The sequence below is a fragment of the Cricetulus griseus genome, chromosome 3, assembly GCF_003668045.3.
Source record: "Cricetulus griseus strain 17A/GY chromosome 3, alternate assembly CriGri-PICRH-1.0, whole genome shotgun sequence".
NCBI lineage: Eukaryota > Metazoa > Chordata > Mammalia > Rodentia > Cricetidae > Cricetulus > Cricetulus griseus.
The window spans coordinates 240,731,236-240,738,839 of record NC_048596.1 but is presented as its reverse complement, the minus strand read 5'-3'; positions in this window follow the sequence as shown (position 1 = coordinate 240,738,839).

The following is a 7,604-nucleotide window of genomic DNA, read 5'->3' as shown; positions in this document are numbered from 1 at the left end:
CATGGCTTTCTTCTCACTTGAGTTGTAGGTTTGAGAAGGAAAATGGAGCTCACGCCTCCCTTTCCTCCTTATTTCTCCACCTCCCTCTCATGTGGCTCCCGGAATTTTCTGGAAGGTAGAAGTGGGAAGAAACAATGTATTTTCCACTCCAAGCCTGCAGAGATGCAGGAAAGACTCCAGAATAATCAGGGCTTTGCTGTGTGACTATCAACACCAGCAGAGGCTATAATTGTGCTCTCGGTCCTCACCAGAGATTGGGATTTTTTTCAGTCTGCTAGCCACATATGTGGAGAGCTGATCAAAGCTAATTCTGTAATATAAACATAAGCTGCACATATGGTTCAATACTTACATCTGTGTTTTGCTTCTGTTCAAAGCAATTTCTCTCAAAAGTCTGATAGCCAAAGAAATGTCTCAAGGTTTCAGTCAACACACACACACACACACACACACACACACACACACACATGTTCATACCCATCCACCTCACACAAAGAAAACAGGCCACAAAGAAATGTTGGTGACCTAGATTGTTAGGGGCTGCTAAACATCCTGTTAGCCTTACCTTGTCTGCAACTTAATTCGTCAGTGTTGGCAGATTGGAGCTGGGGTACAGCTGCTCTTGGAATATGTAAATAGGGCAATTGGAATTAGGCTATGACTTCTTGACTAGAAAAGTTTTAGCATCAAAGGTTCTCCAAGAGAGGAAAACTATACAGAAGCAGCTTGTAAAACATATCAGAAAAGCCTTCTCTATTAAAACCAGCATATTTAATTCATTTTTAAAAGAGTGTCCCCAAGGCATGGCCCATGAGACCCAAGAGGCCCACAGAATGGACTAACGGGGAGGATGGAAGAGCAAGGGAACTCCTAGAACCTACAAATACTTTCACCCAAGTGAAGGTAGAGGGTTCTAGCAAAGGAGACAAAAGAGAATCAATTTGCTTGTTGTCAAAATGTAAATATCCATGAGTAATTACAAAGCATGCTCATTTACTGCCTAGAGGCAAATCATGAGAGGTAAAGCGAAACCCCACCTCACGTTGCCCAGTTGAATACAAAAACCATCTCCTTCCCCTACCTCACTCCTTCCATCCAGGGGTTCTAGTTTTTTGTTGTGTTGGCTCCTTTGCTGGTTATGAAAATGGGGCAATGTAATAGTCCCCTCAGCTGGTTCAATCAGCAAACATAAAAGTCCCAACAAGGAAACTAAGTAACAATAATCCTGGAAGTGAGAGAGGCATTCATTAAAAGTGTTTCCATGCCACGAGTCTGATGCTAATTGGACCACAACCAGCCCGATCAGTGCCAACAACATCATGGTAGCATTCCACCACTTCGAAAACTGCACAGATACCAGCAACCCAGAAACCAAAAACTTTATTGATTAAAACAGATTTTGTATTCTCCTAGGACCTGCTCCAAATTCCATCAAGAAAAGCTCCCCAAGAAGAGAAGTTAACAAGATAACATATGACGGATGCTAAATGTTTAAATCTGAACCGGCAGCAGGCACATGAGGCCTGCTAAGTTCTGAGGTCTATAATTGGGAGAGCATAACTAGAATAGTGAAAATATAAAATAAAAGCAATCACCCAGAATAGACAAAAAAGAAATGAATTCATCCCATGGTTGTAAAACTATTCATGTGCAGTGATTTTTTTATAGTTTTATAATTTTGTATTGTTTTATAAATTATTTATATAGTGTTGTAATGCTTCTTATATTGATTTTTTTACTGATGAATTTTTTGCTACAAGGCAAAAAAGATGCCTGAACAGATTCTTAGGAATATAAACTGTACTTGGGAACACATAAGCCTTCAGGACCACACCTACTGCTTAATTTTATTAGACATTTCTTATTTCCTCTGGTAAACAACTTCATATGCCAATAACATCTAAGTGTCTTTTATGTTTCCTTGAACTGAAGGTTAAGGTTAAGGTTGCCACTAACAAAAAGTAAAAGCCTCTTTGGGCGTATGTATTGTATTTCAAGCTTCTGTAATCTTTCTCGCATTTTTTAAATTGTTGTCATCTTCATTTTCTTCATCATTGATGAGAAATGACAGCCAATACTGTATTTTACACTTGCTTGTGGGGGTTGTTTTCTCTTTCAACCAAAAAGATATTTTGAATAGTTAAAAGTTTCACTTGCCTTTGCAAGTTTTGGACTCTTTATGTCGTGATCACACAGTTACACACACAACACAACACAAAAGAGAACAAAAAAGCAGAAGGAGCTGGGGGAAGCAGAACAAAACAAGTAGAGGCGTATCAAAGAACTCAAGCTGTAACCAAAAAGAAATTCAATTGCCTTTGCTCTCTTCTCTACGCTGGACCAAAGCTCAGTATGTGTAGGTATATGCACGTTGTGTAGATATGGCTAAATGTTGCTGACAATCTTGCAATACTAAACTGTTCCTATTTTAAGAAAAAAAAATCACAAACTGTTCATCAATGTTTTACCTCAGCACTCTACTTGTACCCAGTTAATGATCATGCATTAAAAAAATGGAGAAAAAGAAAATTGATTTTCATTTCCATGTCTGACTGTAAAATCTGTTTGGATAATATTTTGTAATGAGGTTTTTGTCATGTGATTTGCTTGTCTTCACCTTGAAATTATGTGAGGCACATTGGCTCATTTGTTGTTGAAAAGTGAATTTTTTGTTCATTTTTAATTATTTCGTCATCTGTGCTGTGATCTAGACTGGTCACCAGGGTCACTTAATGAGGCACTGCAAAGAAATCTGCTTCTCCATGCCTGGAGCAGGCAGCAGGAGAGAGAGCAGGAAAAGACTGGGTTGTTCTGGAAAAAAAATCATTATGACGAGACATTGACATGATAGACTTGTGACCAAGAAGCCAAACTGGATATTGAAAAGCTCCTTACTTGTTCTATCATTGAAACCAAAGCTGACTTATCTGCACAGGTTGCTTAATGTTTAAAAAAAAAAAACTGTACTTAATCTAGAGCAATATCTGTACGGTCGGTAAAGCTGCACTTTGTGTATTTCTTAACAGCTTCAGATCTGTCACTTTTAATTTGTACCATGAAAAATAAAGACTTGTTTGACATGAATTTGGGGGCTAACTATGTCTTGCACTCAGGTGTGTCACTCAAATTGTAAGCATTTATTTAAGTGTACATTAGAACCCCAACAGTTGAAAAAAAGGAAATAACCATATTCATTGGGATGTTTTTCATTGCATATTACAGAAATCCAACTCAAATTTGACTAAACAACAAGATGCCTTGTTTCATGACCCAATGGGAAATCCTCATGCACACATCAAATGAAGTTGGTTTAGTCTTGTCACCAGCCTGTCTCCCTTGGCTTTATTCTCAGTCTGATCCTCTATCTATCCACCCCAAGTATTGAGTCATGCTCCTTACTCTAGGTGTGCTTAAATCAAGCATTTGGAATCACAGGCTCACTCTTGCCTAGGTGGGACATGGAACCCCACAACAGCAGAACCACTCGACCACCAGAATGAAAGAGGAGTCCCCCCAAGAACTAGACACTGGAAGATGAGATGGCAATGCACAGATGCAGCTGAGAAGCACTGCACTCTGCTGCTTTGCCCAGCTGGGAGCCAGCTGTTGTCCAGAGCTCTGCCAGGAGACTTCTTTATGCTGCTCTATGTATTATCATGAATAAATTACAAGTTTTACACACCTAAAACTTACTGGTAGGAGAAATGAATTAATTCTGTTATGTAATTTAATTATTTAAAAGGAAGGTAGAATCATCTTGTAATAGCCCTGTCTGTCCTGGAACTCCCTTTTTAAACCAGGCTGGCCTTGAACTCACAGAGATCTGCCTGCCTCTGACTCCTGAGTGCTGGGATTAAAGTCGTGAACCACCACTGTTCAGCCATCTTTCTTTTTTTTATGCCATAATATTTAAAAATCAAATCTCCATATGTTTGGTGACTTTCAGAAAATATTTCTTTAGTTGCATAGAAATCCATTTATCAGCCTCTCTAAAGTCTGAGTGTCCATAATGCGCAGCCAAGGATGACTTTAAAAGGAGCACATACTGATGCCTCTGCCTCATTGGTGGGTTAAAGGAAAGAAAAAAGACAAAAATAACAAAAAACAATCAGAGCCATTTTAAGCTTTCTTTCCATATAGAAGATTCTAAAACTACTTTATAAGGCTAGGACACGATATAGGTTCTTTAAAAATACAGGCTTTATTTAAACTCAATTATCCTATATTCCACACACATCTTCTAAGTGCTTTATGTGGCAGAATATTCTATGTGCTAACAACTTAGAAAAAGAATTGTCTCCAAAGAAACATCATTGCACAAAAAACAATTATTTCTCCTGGAATTAAAATAAGCCTATGTTTTTCATACTGCAGTCTACAAAAAAAAAAAAAAAAATCCCAAAATTAAAATGGTGATAGGCTCACTTGAAAGCCAAGAAAATGTAACTAAGAATCAATAGTTTAGGCTTAGAAGATGGTCACCTGTGTAGTTGGTTGTTTGTTACTCTTTAACTCTTTTTTTTCTTTCTTCTTTGGAGGCCCAACATCCAGCTCCCAAGTAAATTACATGGGGGTTTATTCTTTCTTATGAATGCCCAGCCTTAGCATGGCTTTTTTCCTAGCCAGCTTCTCTTAAATTATCCCGTCTGCCTTTTGCCCTGGGCTTTTATATTTTTCTTTTCTATATACCTCTCTTTACTTCTTACTCCATGGCTGGCTGTGTAGCTGTGTGTATGATCCCTGATATCCTCCTCTCCTTCTCCCTTTCTGATCCTTAATCTTCCTTTCCCCAGATTTCCCCCCCCCCTATTCATTATCTCTGCCTGCCAGCCCCACCTATTCTTTCTCCTGCCTGGATATCGGCCATTTAGCTCTTTATTAGACAAACACAGTGTTTTTGACAGGCAAAGTAACACAGCTTCACAGATTTAAACAAACACAACATAAAACATGCAACATATCTTTGCATCATTAAACAAATGTTCCACAGCCATAAACAAATGTAACACATCTTAAAATAATATTCTATAACACACCTGTGTCATTAAAGGATTCCAAAGGCTATTTTGATGATGATTCCCCATAGAATTGGTCGCATAGATACAACACAAGCAGCAAAAATGAGCTTGATGAAAATCTACAACGGGATTTCCAACGAAGTTTTAGGTCACAGCACATATTTTTCTCTAGTAAAAATGGCTCTGGCTCCATTGTCCTGCCCTTTGAAAGGAGTCCAGCACAACACATGGATTCTCAGAGAATCCATGGTCAAAGGAAAAAGGTGACGTTTACAGAATTATTATACTGAGTAAAAATAGATGTTTTCGTAAAAATATAAATTTCCATGGTTTCTTAAAGAGGGTCATGAACATAATTTACCCTCCTTTTGGTAGCTTTCTGTTTGTTTTATCTTTGTTAATAAATAGCTATTAACGGTCCAAAACAAAAGCCTAGAAACTGCTCCAATCCCTGTACATACATGTACTCATGCATGTCCAGCATGGATGGAGCAGGAGGAAACCATGGTGGTTTGACTACCAAATGTTCTTCAGTCATGGGTCACTTTGAGGGGGCATGTGAGTAAAAGATTTCTTTTAATAGATAGTTGTGATAAAATTAGCTAACCTCTAAGCAGGCTAGAGGGAATGGCACCTGAACCATTAGAATGAGCAACACAGGCACATCGTGGAACTAGCGCATCAAAAGGAAAGCAAACTGGACTTAGAAGGTAAAATTTTAAAAAGATAACCACAGAGGAGGGGAAATGGGGCAAGAAGGGGGCCAACCAAAATGATTAGAAATCTACAAAGGAGAACAGAATGACAAATTGTAGGTATGTAAACAGCTACCACTGAAATTCTGAAGCCCCTAAGGAAGGCAGTTTACCTTGATGAACTAAACCCTTCCATCTTCCTTTTGCTTGTCTCTGAACACGCAGAATGGGGCCTCATCACGGTCCCTGTTGTGAGAAACTTACACTCTTAGAGTCAAAGTTTTCCTCATTCTAGTATGGTGTACTACTGAGTACTATGCCCCATCAATGAGGTGTTCTTTCTTTAGTATTTCTCTGTGTTTATGTCTATGCTTTCCTTCCTTCAACATGTGTCGATTCAAGTCCTCAGTTCCAGCTGCCCTCAAGTGTATGATTTTTTTAATGATGGGAAGAAAAAAAATGAGACAATAGTTAGCTCTATAATCCTCTGTATAGCCTTAGTTTATCAATGTCTCAATAACGAGAAAGGCTGAGCTGGATAAGGCATTTAGTCCCCTAAGTGGGCACATCTACCGGCCCTCCCGACATATTGATTAGGTAATCGATTTTTAAGATTTATAGAAACATACTCACTGCCAAAGTCTCTGGGCACCTCTAAGACAGTAACATTAAGCAACGGAGAGAGGCAGGCTTTCCCTGTTTCAAAGCCTTCCTCTTACCATTCATTCAAGAGTTTTAAATGCATTAAAGGTAGCCTGTATGCCATGCACTGGAGATTATCTAACAAAGGTTACCCAGGGACCAAAACAGAATAGTTTGTAATGCCACAAGCCTGTACAAAACCTCCTCTCTCTAGTGTTCAGAAATTGATGGAATTTTAATCCTGGGAAGGACTTTGAAAGCCATGGTTGATGGTCCCAGGCACTAACTGTTGCTGGACAATCTCTCATTGATCCAAGTGAAGTTAGAAAGTTGGAGAGAGACAACAGAAAGTGTTGCCCAAAAATCCAAGTTCAAGTAAGGAAGGCATCAATATGCTGAGATTATATTCTTCCTATTTGGGGATTAGAGTGAAAATGTGGTTTATTTTATAAGATAATGATGGTAGCTTGCTTTTTAAATTACATTTTCATTTAATAAAATAACAAGATAATTATCTATCTCCCAAATTACCTTTGAATTTTACTGGCTTGTGAAATTAAAAAGAAATCTACAAATCACCAACTTTTCAGAACACTGAAGTTCAGAGAGACCAAGTGCCCCATGAAGCCAGTGTGGGTGGAGAGGCAGACTCATGTCTCCCACAAGCTCCCATGCTTCTGAGAGGACCCTCCTAGTCTTCAACAATATTTATTTTCCTTACGTTAAAACTTTAATTTAAAATTCTTTCCTATTTGGGGAATCTGTTCCCACCATTTAAGTATTGATAGAATACAGACACCAACTCTTAGAAAGCCAAGGTTAGGCATTCCTCCTCCATCGCCTCCTTGGGAACTATGGGAACTCTTGAGTTAAGGACCAGGCAAGCTTCTCAGATGCTCCCTGCTAGAACTGTTAACATTGAAGGAATAGTTCAGAGGTGCCAAGTTCAGGAGATATTTTGTTGGCAGCAGAACTGAGAGCCACAGCAGAAACAAAAAGAGACTACAGAGGCATCTCCCAAACCAGGCCATTCGCTAACATTGTCTTGGCTATGCCATTGACTCTCCAGCCCTCTTGACTTCTACCTTTCCCAGCCTGGCTCTGCATGCTTCCCACTGAGTCTGTTTCAGTTCACCCACCCACCCACCCACCCACCTGCCCGACTAGGTTTCTGCTGTTTACAGCTGACAGCCCTAATTGCAACCCTCCCCCAATTAGCATTGACCTAACTACCATGAAAAACAAGCTG